General features: G+C 42.9%; 1 protein-coding gene across 11 annotated transcripts in view; it reads right to left on the bottom strand.

Moving 5' to 3' along the window:
* LOC117403094 (endoplasmic reticulum membrane-associated RNA degradation protein-like) overlaps window positions 1–13,585 on the bottom strand; it is a 144,196-nt gene that overhangs the window by 70,502 nt on the left and 60,109 nt on the right. Inside the window, exon 2 of one of the 11 annotated variants that reach the window (XM_059024340.1) lies at window positions 5,243–5,325. The exons of the other annotated variants lie outside the window; for them this stretch is intronic. The gene's annotated coding sequence lies outside the window, so the exon portion shown is untranslated. The remainder of the gene's footprint in view (window positions 1–5,242; window positions 5,326–13,585) is intronic. 11 annotated transcript variants of the gene reach the window in all.

The following is a 13,585-nucleotide window of genomic DNA, read 5'->3' as shown; positions in this document are numbered from 1 at the left end:
CAATTGTCTTTAGAAGTCACATAATTAGTTGAATGGAGTCCACCTGTGTGCAATTAAGGTGTTTCACATGATTTCAGGTTAAATACACCTGTCCCACAGTTGGTTAGTACATTTCCTAACAAAAACTACATCATGAAAACGAAGGAACATTCAAAGCAAATCCGAAATAAGGTTCTTCAAATCACCAATCAGGGGTAGAATATAAGAACATTTCCAAGGCATTGAATATCTCCCGGAGCACAGTAAAGTCCATTATTAAGAAATGGAGAGAATATGGCACAACTGTGAATCTGTCTAGGACAGGCCGTCCTCAAAAACTAAGTATCCGGGCGAGAAGGGCACTAGTCAGGGAGGCCACCAAGAGGCCTATGGCAACTCTAAAGGAGTAACAGTCTTCCACAGCTGAGCTGGGAGACACTGTGCATATGGCAACAATAGTCCGGGTGCTTCACAAAACTGGCCTTTATGGGAGAGTGGCAAAAAGAAAGCCATTGTTGAAAAAATCTCACATCAAATCTCAGCTAGAGTTTGCCAGAAGTCATGTGGGAGACTCTGAGACCAAGTGGAAGAAGATTCTATGGTCTGATGAGAACAAAATAGAGCTTTTTGGCCTCAAAGCTAAGCGCTATGTTTGGCGCAAGACTAACATCGCACATTATCCTGAGAACACCATCCCTACCATGAAGCATGATGGTGGCAGCATCATGCTATGGGGATGCTTCTCTGCGTCAGGGCCTAGAAAGCTTGTGAAGATAGAGGGCAAAATGGATGCAGCAAAGTACAGAGAAATCCTGGAGGAAAACCTGCTGAAGTCTGCAAGAGACCTGGGACTTGGGAGAAGATTCACCTTCCCGCAGGACAATGACCCCAAACATACAGCCAAAGTCACACTGGAGTGGCTTAAAAACAAAAAGGTCAATGTCCTGGAGTGGCCCAGTCAAAGCCCGGACCTCAATCCAATTGAGAATATGTGGAAAGAGTTGAAAATTGCTGTTCACCAAAGGTCCCCATCCAACTTAACGGAGCTTGAGCAATTTTGCGAAGAAGAATGGGCAAAAATTGCAGTGTCCAGATGTGCAAAGCTGGTAGAGACTTATCCAAATAGACTCATGGCTGTAAGTGCTGCCTCTACCAAATATTGACTCAAGGGGGTGAATACTTATGCAATCAATTATTTTCTGTTTTGTATTTGTAATTAATTTAGAACAATTTGTAGATTATATTTTTCATTTTGACATTATGGACTTTTTTTGTGTTGATCAGGGGCAAAAACTCCTAATTAAATCCATTTTGATTCCATGTTGTAACACAATAAAATGTGGAAAAGTCCAAGGGGGTGAATACTTTTGAGAGCCACTGTATATAAGCTGATAATCATAAGTGAATTGCATTCAGAAATTTTATTTTTAAATGAAAATGTAAATCTTGTCAATTTCAATGAAATGGTCACCCAAAGCAAGGGGATTTCAGTCTGAAGCCCAAGTCAGTTAAAAGTCTGAAATGTGTATAACATGGTGTTAGAACACTGGCCTAAGTATAAAAGTGTCTTTGTTAGATGTTCTCCGAGTTAACTAGCATGTTACCTAATTAACCTTTTGTCACCAATTATTGTTAACAGGTGAGGGTCCATGATTACTATAAATATAGGTAGCATAGGCACAAGTTTGTCATTCCTGAATGTAAGGGAGCAGAAAATGGCAAAATACGCTCAGTTAAGCAAAGAAAAAAGACTGTAATTACTTTAAGAAATGAAGGTCAATCTTTAAGACAAATCGCAAGAACTTTGCAAGTGTCTGTAACTGTTGTGGCCAAGACCATTAAACGATTTGAAGAAACTGGCACTCATGAGGATCGATCAAGGTCAGGCAGGCCAAGGGTGACCTCAGAATCAGAGAACAAGTTCATTCGAGTCACAAGTCTGCGAAACCGGCGATTAACTGCCCCTGAAATACAAGCTCATAAATGCTACTAGAAGTACAGATGTTTCAACACCAACTGTTCAGAGGAGATTGCATGAAGCTGGCCTAACTGGAAGAATTGCTGCAAAGAACCCATTGTTAAGAGTGCAGAATAAGAGGAAGAGGCTTGCCTGGGCCAAAAAACACAGAAACTGGACGTCTGAGGAATGGAAGTCGTTCTTATGGACTGATGAGTCAAAATTTGAAATACTTGGGACCAACCGCCGAGTATTTGTAAGACGCAGAGAGGGTGAGCGCATGAGTTCTGCATGTGTGGTTCCCACTGTCAAGCATGGAGGAGGCAGTGTCGTGGTCTGGGGTTGCTTTGCTGGTGACAGAGTTGGTGATCTTTACTAAATCCATGGCAAGCTCAACCAGCATGGCTATCATAGCATACTTCAGAGGCATGCCATTCCATCAGGATTACAGCTAGTTGGGCAGTCCTTCATTCTTCAGCAAGATAATGACCCGAAACACACCTCAAAGTTGTGCAAGAACTATCTGGCGAAGAAGGAAAGTGAAGAACAACTCAATCTAATGACCTGGCCTGCCCAGTCTCCAGACCTCAATCCCATGGAACTTGTATGGGACAAACTGGACAGAAGAGTCAAAGCAAAGCTGCCCACAAGTGCCCTACATCTCTGGGAATTGCTGCAGAAGAGCTGGGAAGACATGTCAGGTGATTTCCTGCTGAAACTTGTTAACTGAATGCCTCATGTTTGTGAGGCTGTTATTAAGGCAAAGGGTGGCTATTTTGAGGAATCCAAGATTTAGAGACAATTTTCAATTTTCTTGAACATTGCTTTGATACTCCTTATGTTTTGTTTTGTATATTGTAACATGTGTTTTCATTTTCAAGTATTTACAGAAACGTATATGACGTAAAACATTGTCAATTATGAAAAAAACCTAGTTTCCAGCAAGTGTACTCAAACTTTTGACTGGTGCTGTATATATACAGTATATAGTAACAAAACTTGCACCTAGCAAACACCTAGCTCTTTTCTTGAGCGCTAACTAAACACAATACAGGCACCTAAACTAACAAACAGGACAGCTAAACTGTTTACCTGTTAAAACAAAAATCAAACCAAAACAAAACACACTGTTTTTAAACAAACAACACAAAAAGGCTTTACACTACCTTTCTTCTCATATGCTTGTGCACACTAACAAGCGGGCTCTCCACACAGCAGCCCAGAACAGACTGGCTGCTTTCCTTTTATACCCTGCACCTGGCTCTAATTTACAATAACCAGGTGCAGGGGATAATCACTAATAAAACAATTAACAAAACAATTAAACAATTAAATTAAACAAAAGCAATTACCTTGGCAGGGAGACTAACTGTCCCTGCCATAAAACAAAACATTTTTATATTGCCGGCCCCCCTTTCCTGCTACATCCATTACAATATATATATATATATATATATATATATAACTTACTGCCATTATATTTTAGTTCTGGGGCAAATCGAACGAATATTTGACGTTTTACTATTTGAAGTAAAAAAAAAAAAAAAAAAAAATCGTATTCGCCAAAAATTACAAACCGGACATCCTAAAAGTCTTATTGTGAAATTAAAAACGCTTAACGTGGCACTAAATGTGCTTAAATTTAATTCAAACCTTTAGAAACTTTGTTAATAGCAAGTCTAGTACTTTCCAATGCTCTTCTAAAAGATTGTTATTTTTATTATTAACATACACAGTATAATAATCACGTTAAGCCTCCCATTTAATGCTGCTTGAAGGTGTGCTGGTTACACGAGCCGTTTGCTGATTGGGTCAGCAAAACTGTGTGTAAGTGACATCAGGCCACTGGGATCTGTAGTTCTGGGGGAGCCCGGTAAACAATGCAATCACATAGACACGCGCTCCCGTTTGAACTACAGCTCCCAGAATGCATATCAAATGTGTCAGTCAGTAATACAAGGTGAATGAGCATTTAAATATATACTGTACACAGAGTGCGAAGCACCACTTAAAAAAACATTGCCACTGCAGTTTAACAGCAGCCTGTAATATAATCACATTGTAACTACAGATTAACACTAGACTGTAATAAAATGACATTGCAACTGCAGTTTTACACTAGACTGAAATAATCATTGTAACTCCAGTTTAACACCACAATATAGTAAAATTCCTTTGGAACTGCAGTCTAACTTTAGTGAAGAATTAGCAATATGCAGGGTTGCCAGATTGGGGGAAAATCCCCCATTTGTGAGGAAAATCAAAGCCATGAGGGGAAAAATAGGGAGACAGTTTCCATGGGGGAATGTGTGGGAATTAGTTTCTTAGAGATCTTTCAATGACATTTATCCTACTTTCTAAGTGAGTGACTGATGCAGTAGCTTACCAATTGCAGCACAGGCTATAGTGTTAACCAATCCCAGATATTTATGTGTCACAATAACACCCCCCACCCTCCCACTTGAAATGACCAGTCATACATACTCTCTCAACTCCCGCCTCATCAGTTGTTAACGACAGGTAACTGATTGAATTTACAAATCATATTGCTTTATTCCGCCTCCAAGTGATGGACATATGTTTTGATCAATCATACTTACACTCTTCGAGCCCTTGAGGTATGCCCAAAATTCTTATGCATTGCTGTCTGTGCGTGTCTGTGCTGACACCATAGCTGCTGAGTGAGCGAGTGAGAAGACGAAGTACGAGGCGAGAAATTCTTAGAAATATTTTGACATATCTCTTAATGATGTCAACAAAAACATCTTCTCGACAGCGACACACAAACTGGAATTGAAAGGTAAGTATAGATGTTATTAGTTATTACATCTTAGTTTTTCATTGTGCAATGGAAATACTTGTAGTACTAGTACTACATGAACATTCGGACTGCAATGTTAGTAGGCCTATTACATTTTTAGCTTTATTATTTTCTGTACAAATTAAATTAAATTAACGATTTTCGGAATTATTTTACATAAAGGTATTTGTCTAGCTTAATTATGGTTTAAATGTGCTTAAGCAGCAGGCCTATGTCTTGATAATATTAGCGTAATTATTATCATTTTAGATTATATATATATATGAGAGAGAGAGAGAGAGAGAGAGAGAGAGAGAGAGAGAGAGAGAGAGAGAGAGAGAGAGAGAGAGAGAGAGAGAGAGAGAGAGGAGAGAGAGAGAGAGAGAGAGAGAGAGAGAGAGAGAGAGAGAGAGATGAGAGAGAGAGAGAGAGAGAGAGAGAGAGAGAGAGAGTTCTGTTTTACAGGGTGGATACGGCCGGTGCAAGGCAGTGATACTGTGGCTTACTGTGCTGTGTGTCACTGCACTCTGCAGGCTCACAAGAAAGATCTTATCACGCATTCAAAGTCTCAGAAGCATCTTTCAAATGCCTGGAATGAAAAAGCAACAGGTGAACATCAGCCAATTAATCAATATTTTACTGTCAACATTCCTAGAGCACGCAAAGAAGCACAATTAAAATTAGCGTGTTACAGAGCAGAAAATTGTTCGATTAGAACAATTGACCATTTATCAGAACTACTACCATCCCTACATCCCCAGTCATCTTTTCTGAAGACACTTGCACTTCATCGCACCAAGTGTACTGCTTTGATTGTTAACATTTGGGGTCCTGAGTTACACAAAGAGCTGCTGGCAGATATTGGTAACAGTTTTTATTCACTTATCATTGATGAGAGCACTGATATAACATTCACACAGACACTTTCTGTTGTGATCAGATACCCTAGTTCTTCAAAAAAGAAGATTGTGTCAACCTTCTTTAAATTAATTCCAGTGGTTGAGACCGATGCAGAATCCCTTGTACACTCTCTGTGTACTGCACTGGAAGAAGATGGCCTGGATCTGCAAAAGTGCATTGGCATTGGTGTTGATGGGGCAAGTGTAATGTTTACACCCTGATAAAGGAAAAGGTCCCTCATTTAGTCCTGGTGAAGTGCATCTGTCATTCATTATACTTAGTTGGCAGCAAAGCCTCTGAAGTATTGCCAAGGCAGTTGGCTTTTCTTGTATGTGAGATCTATAACTGGTTCTTACACAGTGCAAAGCAAAGAAAGTTATACAAGGAATTGTATAATACTTGAAGGTGTTGACCCCAGAAGGATGACTCAACCAGCAGCAACCAGTTGGCTCAGTAGAGGAGAAAGCATTTCCAGGGTGTTGGATCAATGGGATGCTCTCAGGTTACATTTTGGCATATCAAAGGACACAGAAAGGTGCTATAGTGCAAGTCTCCTCTGTGAAATGCTGACAGACCCATACAATAAACTGTATCTCATCTTTCTTAAAAATACCCTTTGGTGAGCTGAACAGAATTAACCAATTATTTCAGTTGGAGACAGGGAGCCCTCCAAGCTTTTTCATGATCTCATGCTATACTACCAGTCAGTGTTGAAACTTCAAGTTAATCCAAATCAGCTAGAGAAAATTCCCTACTCTGAGCTAGTCACTTTTAATTTTGATATGTATATCGTGCCTACAGCAACCTTGTACCTGGGTTATGATTTTACATCCTATGCAGACAGTCTTAAAGACAAAAAGACAATTGATGTGCAGATGGCACATCAATTGTGGGCTCGACTACCAGCCAATATAAGCATATTGGAGAAACTGGACATGCTGCACCCAAAAGAGGCATTATCACAACACAAGAGACCCATCACAACTATTGCTCAGGAATCCCAGGTGTTTTGTCAAGACATAGGAGAAACTGAAAAGCAATTTAACCAACAAGACCTGGGACAAAACAGCTAATGAGTCATCCTTCTGGTTTGAGGTTTATGAAGATAGGGATGCTGCAGGGGACAGACGGTTCAGTCATGTGGCTCTGTTTGCTCTTACCATGTTGACACTGCCAGTATCAAATGCAGCAGACGAACAAACTTTTAGCACTGTTACAATGATGAAAACAAAACTGAGAAATCGACCTGAGAGCAAAACTTTGGAAAGCCTGCTACAGGTTAAATACTACTTGAAGTGGAGGGGACAGGACTGCAGGAGATTTCACTGAACTCCGCAAAGGCTGCAGAAGTTCAACAGCAACATGATATCACCAGGACTGCCTGGAAGCTCTACTCATGGATGCCTACGTTTTTAGAGCCCTGGTAAGATCTACATATATTTAATACATTTGCAGTGATAATTTTATTTATTCACTCATATTTCATATCCATGCAAAGTATACCTAATAATAGTCTGTAAAACATTTTTTATTCACTTTCTTGAAGAATGTCATCCACATGTTCATGGGGGAAAATTGTTGAAAACTGCTGAAAATGGGCAATTTTTTATTCACCGGTAGGGGGATTTTGAGAGGTCTGACAACCCTGGCAATATGTTAAATCCTTGCTCTCAATTGTAAAACCAATTATTTACATTTATGTTAATGAGATTGCATTATAAATGTTTCATTAATTGATTATAAATTTAACAGGTTTTTATGGCAGTAATGGAAGTAAATTAAGCCTTGAAAGTTGATGCTAACAATTCCTACAGGTGTCCCAACTTTTGTTGATTACTTACAAACCCTCTGTCTGTATAAAAGCAGTGTTGGAACAGACTGTGTTACTACACCCTCTTAAGCATTATTTAAACAGCATTGTACTGCAGGAAGTAGTATATTGCTCTCATAATGGCGAGAAAAAGGCAATTAACAAAGGAAGACAGACAGACCATTATAACCCTTAAAAGTGTAGGTTCTTTAGAGAAATTGCAAAGAAAGCCAAGGTGTCAGTGAGTACAGTTTCCTACACCATCAAAAGGCACTTGGAAACTGGAGGAAACTCTGACAGGAAGAGGTCTGGCAGACCCAAAGCCACAACAGAATCAGAAGACAAGTTTCTGAGAGTCAAAAGCTTGCGTGATAGGCGGCTCACAGGACAACGGCTTCAAGCACAGCTTAACACTGGTCGAAGTAAGCAAGTCTCAGTTTCAACTGTGAAGAGAAGACTTCGAGTTGCAGGTTTGACAGGTCGAGTGGCAGTACGAAAGCCATTGCTAAGATGGCAAAATAAGAAAAAGAGGCTTGCCTGGGCCATGAAGCACCGCCAGTGGACTACTGAACACTGGAAGGTCTTATGGACCGATGAATCAAAATTTGAAATCTTCGGTTCATCACGCAGGGTTTTTGTACGCTGTCGAGTAGGTGAAAGGATGGTTCTTCGGTGTGTGACACCAACTGTCAAACATGGAAGAGGAAGCGTGATGGTCTGGGGCTCTTTTGCTGGATCCAGAGTCGGCAACTTGCACGTGGCACCCTGAACCAAAACTGCTACCACAGCATTTTGCAGCGCCATGCAATACCCTCTGGTATACGCCTAGTTGGTCAGGGGTTCATCCTACAGCAAGATAATTACCCAAAACATACCTCCAGGCTATGTCAGAACTACCTTAGAAGAAAAGAACAAGACGGTAGGCTTCAAATCATGGAATGGCCAGCACAGTCTCCAGACTTAAAACCCCATCGAGCTGGTTTGGGATGAACTGGACAGAAGGGTGAAAGCAAAGCAACCTACAAGTGCAACACATTTATGGGAACTTCTGCAACAGTGTTGGGAAGAACTTTCCGAACAATATTTGATTTCCATTGTAGAAAGAATGCCACAAGCGTGTTCGGCTGTTATATCTGCAAAAGGTGGCTACTTTGATGAGTCAAAAATTTAGATTAAATTTTGTTAAACAAAAGGATTCCATGATTTCTTTTTTATCTCCAATTGTTTATTTGTTCTATACTTTAATTTCAGAGTATATTGAGACATGAAACTGCGTAAATTTCAATAAAAACTGGAAATCGTTAGGAAGTCAGAAAAATGTATTTTCCAGTCAGTTATTGGCGCCCCCCTAATAACCTTGCTTGAAAACTTCTGTGCTAAAGTATTATACAGAAATTTCCATTCTATTCTATCAAATGCTTTTCTGCATCTATAGATACAGCCATAGCAGGATCAGTGTTATCCCAGTTCAGTATTTGTAAGGTCATTCATTTTGTAATGTTATCTGATAAAAATATTCCTTTTATAAAGCCCTTCTTGTCGTGATGAATTTTCCTCCTCCACCGGTGGAAACTGGGTCAGACCCAGTTTGTCCACTTCAAAAAAACTTATACAATGAATCCAGAGCGGGAAACGGTCGTGGCTGTAGCTGGGTCCTCCCAGGTGGACTGCAGCTGAAACTGAAAATCTGGGAAGACCGGAAGGGCAGCAGAGGCAATAGTGGGCTGCTCATCATAAATAAACCTCTCTTCCTTTGCCACAGGCCAGGGCAGTAGCCTACTGCATCAGGGGCATAACCTCTGCCGACAAGGACAGCTGTGTCACCAGGACGCTGATGGAAATGCTATGGGTGGGGTAAATCGGTGGTACTGGTGGGGCTGAGCGCTCTTGCAGCAGTTCAGTAAGGAACTATAGACAGTGTCAATACCCACAGCAGTGCACACAGTAGACAGTGTCAGCACAGCAATGCACATGCACTCGGTACAGGCACTCTGTACCAGGTCGGTGCACTCGGTACCCGCACTCTGTAGAGGGACAGTGCACTTGTTACCAAAACAGTAACCTCGGTCCCGGTTGGTAGCAGGATCAGGAGCGACAGGTCGCAGTAACCGCTAGTGGCGTGTTAACAGGGATGTACAAACAAAAGACTGGAAGCAGCCAGCTTGAAAACAAGTCTTTGCAGTAGTGTGCTGGAATAGCTACACGAATACAACAACAAGCAGCTAATGCAGGCATGCCCACAGTCACTACTCGGTTTCGTTTCAATAGTTACAAAATAAGAAACAAAATATAATATACCCAATAAACTCCAGCCGGAGTAGAAAACCAGAGAGCACAAGGCAGTCGATGTTGTGTGCTAAGGTCGCAGGAAGGATGGCAATAGAGCTGCAGGCTTCCCGCAGAGCAAACGGTGGGGGGGCTTCGCCTGGGGTCGATGCCAGTCCTGCGTGGCAGAAGGAAATGGTGTGGCCGGAGCTCCACAAAGGGGAAGAGGGGGGGGGGTGGAGGACATCCCACCATGGCGGCCCCCATAAACACCTTGCTTCCCCCTCTTCCGCGACTTTCAGACTGAGGGGGGAGGTGGCCGTTAGGGCCATGTGTGCTTTGCACAAGAGGGGGGATATGTAACAGGGCGAGGATCCCTGTACATGTATTTATATATTTATAGAACGGGGTACCCCTCCGTCCCTGTGCAATTTATTATTTTCTATTTGTTTTGTGGCATTATTATTATTATTGTTGTTGTTATTATTTATTTATTTATAAATATGACGGCAGAGTCGTGTTTTGTTATTATTTTGTATTGTTTCGCAGCGAGGATGGGAAGCCCCATCCACATTATGAATTGTTTAATTGTTGCTAATCGGGAGATAGTCACCTGTATATAAGCCTGCAGTTCTCCGTGCTCTGTGTGGGTGTACAGAGGAGAGTACGGGAGAGCGAAAGGAGAAAAGAAAAGAAAATTATACATTATACAGGATCAGTGACAGGATCAGTGACAGTATCTGCCCAGCCTGACCTGTGTGTTTTGTGTTCGAGTTTTGTTTTTGTTAAAACCTTTATTTTGCTCTGTGAGCAAGTGTGTTTTTTGTTAAACCTTTTATTTTTGTTATTTTTAAAAATAAACGGCGCCGCAGCGCCTTTGCACCGCAGTATTTTACTTGTTTGTTTTTCTTCCTGCATTCTGGCCTGATGTCACCACTTAGCCATCCTGTCACAATGACCCAGAGGCGTACCTGATCGTGTTTGAGCGGCTGGCCACCACCGTGTCATGGCCGCTGGAGTTCTGAGCGAGCCAGCTGGGATCCTGCCTGATTGGGAAGGCTCAGGCAGCATACAAGGCTATGAGCGACGCCAACGCTACCAGATACAACCTAGTGAAGCTGGCCATCCTCTGTCGCCTCAACATTACGGCAGAGACTCACCGGGTACGGTTCAGGGAGTACCAAAGGTCCCTGGAGACACCCCCTAGGGTGGTCGCGGAATGGTTGTGTGACCACATGGTACACTGGCTGACCCCCGAGAAGAAAACCAACCTGGAGGCAGTGGTTGTGGAGCAATTCTGCCATGTGGTCGGCGCCAATACCCAAGCTTGGATAAGGAGCCACAACCCCAACACCCTAGAGGACGCCGTGAAACTGGCCGAGGATTTTGAGGACTCCCTGGTCTCTGCTCGGACAGGGATACTGTCGGTCCCCACCCTTCAGAGCAGCCGAGCACCTCCTCTCTCTCCTCCACCACCACCACCAGCATCAGCCCCGGGATCCAGACCCCCTTGCCTCCTCTTCATGAAGACCAAGGTTGGCCCCCAGCTGGGGTAGAGGTGCTGCCCCTGCCCTGTTGCCATACCAGCAACTGGACAGATACGTGACCAATGTTCCCTCTGTCCCTCCAACATGTTTTAGGTGTAACCAACTGGTACATCTGGCCAGGTCATGCCCCACTGCCATAGAGTGACGTGTGACGTGGCCACGTGTAATTCGGCAGCTGAAATAGGTAAGCGCGGGGAAAATGGTCAGGAGGGGCCTTGTATGATTGATGTGGTTTTAGGGAAAGTGAAAACCCACGCATTAGTGGACATAGGTTTGAGCAGACCTTAATTAGAACAGCTTTCTTGGGCGGTGTGTCGTGGCGGCCACAAGGTCAGGTGGCCATCTCCTGTATCCATGGAGACACGGCAGCATACCCCACACTAAAAGTGTACTTATCGGTAGGACTGATAAAACGTCACCTGGTAGTAGGGGTGGTGGTAAGGTTGCTACACCCAGCTATTATGGGCCGAGACTGGCCAAAATTTAAAGAATTAATGCAAATAATGGCAGTCTCAGCCGCACACGTAAACGTGGCAGAAAAGAGGAAAAGGGAATGAATTGGTGATGTGTTTCCTTTTCAAGCTGAAATGTTTTCTCCTATTTTCCGTCCTAGAAAAGTGAATAAAGAGAGAAGAACCGCAAAATGGGAAGGAGCATCACTGAGACAAGGCTGGGGTCTGGTGGGAGAGCACTCGGAAGGTAACAAATGCCAGTCAAAGGGAGTCGGAACGCAGTGTGTCCAAGAGGGCGAGGTTACTGGGCCATCTAGGGAAGATGCTACTCCCGCCCCTCTCAATATACCGGACATGTGATACTCAAGCACGGACATAGTGTGGGGACAACATAATGACCTGTCACTACTGCATGCTTGGGGCAGGTCCGGTCTATTGAAGGTAAGGATGTTGATGGTGCTGGGGCGCTAGTATTTCCACACTTCAGTATCAAGGGCCAATTACTGTATAGGGTAAAACTAGCCGCGGGCACAGGACAGCCTGTAACACAATTATTGGTTCCCCCATCTTGTTGGACTGAGGTCATGAGGCTGGCGCATGATATCCCTTTTGCGGGGCACCTTGTAGCTGACAAGACAAGGGAAGGGAATGGATATTGGCTCGATTCTATTGGCTAGGTCTTCATACTGATGTGTCGAAATATGTAGTCACATGCCCAGACTGCCAGAGAGTAGCGCCGGGTCGAGTGTGCCCCGCCCCTTTGGTTCCACTGCCGATTATTTCCACCCCCTTTGAACGCATTGCAATGGAAATAGTGGGCCCTTTGCTATTTTCTGATTCCGGGTATATGCATATATTAGTGGTGGTAGATTATGCAATGCAATACCCGGAGGCAGTTCCATTGAGGTCCACTAGTGCCGCTGCAATAGCCACAGAGTTAGTGCAGATTATGGTTAGAGTAGGGATTCCTAAGGAGATTTTGACTGATCATGCAACCAACTTTTTGTCTAAAACGTTACAGCAAGTATATTAAATATTAAAAATACGTCCCATCAGGACATCTGTTTATCATCCACAGACCTTGAAGCAGATGCTGAGACATTTTGTAACTCAAGAGCAAAAACATTGGGCATCGCTTCTTCCCTAGTGAGAGAGGTGCCGCAGAGTTTGACAGGGTTATTATTATTATTATTATTATTTATTTCTTAGCAGACGCCTTTATCCAGGGCGACTTACAACTGTTACAAGATATCACATGAAATTACATTATTTTTTTTTACACATTATTTTTACATACAATTACCCATTTATACAGTTGGGTTTTTACTGGAGCAATCTAGGTAAAGTACCTTGCTCAAGGGTAAGCAGCAGTGTCCCCCACCTGGGATTGAGCCCTAACCACTACTCGACACTTCTACCCCTTCGAACTCTTGTACGGCCGGCAGCCTCGCGGCATCCTCGATCTGTTGAGAGAGGGGTGGTGTGGCGGAGTGTCCCGCCCCTATTTATTATTATTTGTATTTTGGTTTGCGGCGCGAATAAAAGACGCAGCGCTTTTATCCGCGCCGCAAACAAAAATACAAATAATAATAAATAGGGGCGGGACACTCCACCACAGGTGGGAAGAGCACAAAGACCCGTCCAAAAATGTAGTGAAGCACATGCTCCTACTTAGAGATCGCCTGGATTTGGTCGGTCATTTCAAATCAGCTCGGCACAGGCAACAGCAGAATTACAATAAAAATGCAAGAATTCAAACCTTTTGACCATGAGACAAGGTAATGCTGCTGCTTCCCTCCTCAAAATCGAAATGATGTGCTAAATGGCAGGGGCCATATGAAGTGATTCGGGCTATAGGGAAGGTGCATTACGAAA

This window comes from Acipenser ruthenus, chromosome 5, assembly GCF_902713425.1.
Source record: "Acipenser ruthenus chromosome 5, fAciRut3.2 maternal haplotype, whole genome shotgun sequence".
Lineage (NCBI taxonomy): Eukaryota > Metazoa > Chordata > Actinopteri > Acipenseriformes > Acipenseridae > Acipenser > Acipenser ruthenus.
This window is presented reverse-complemented; position numbering and strand designations above follow the sequence as displayed.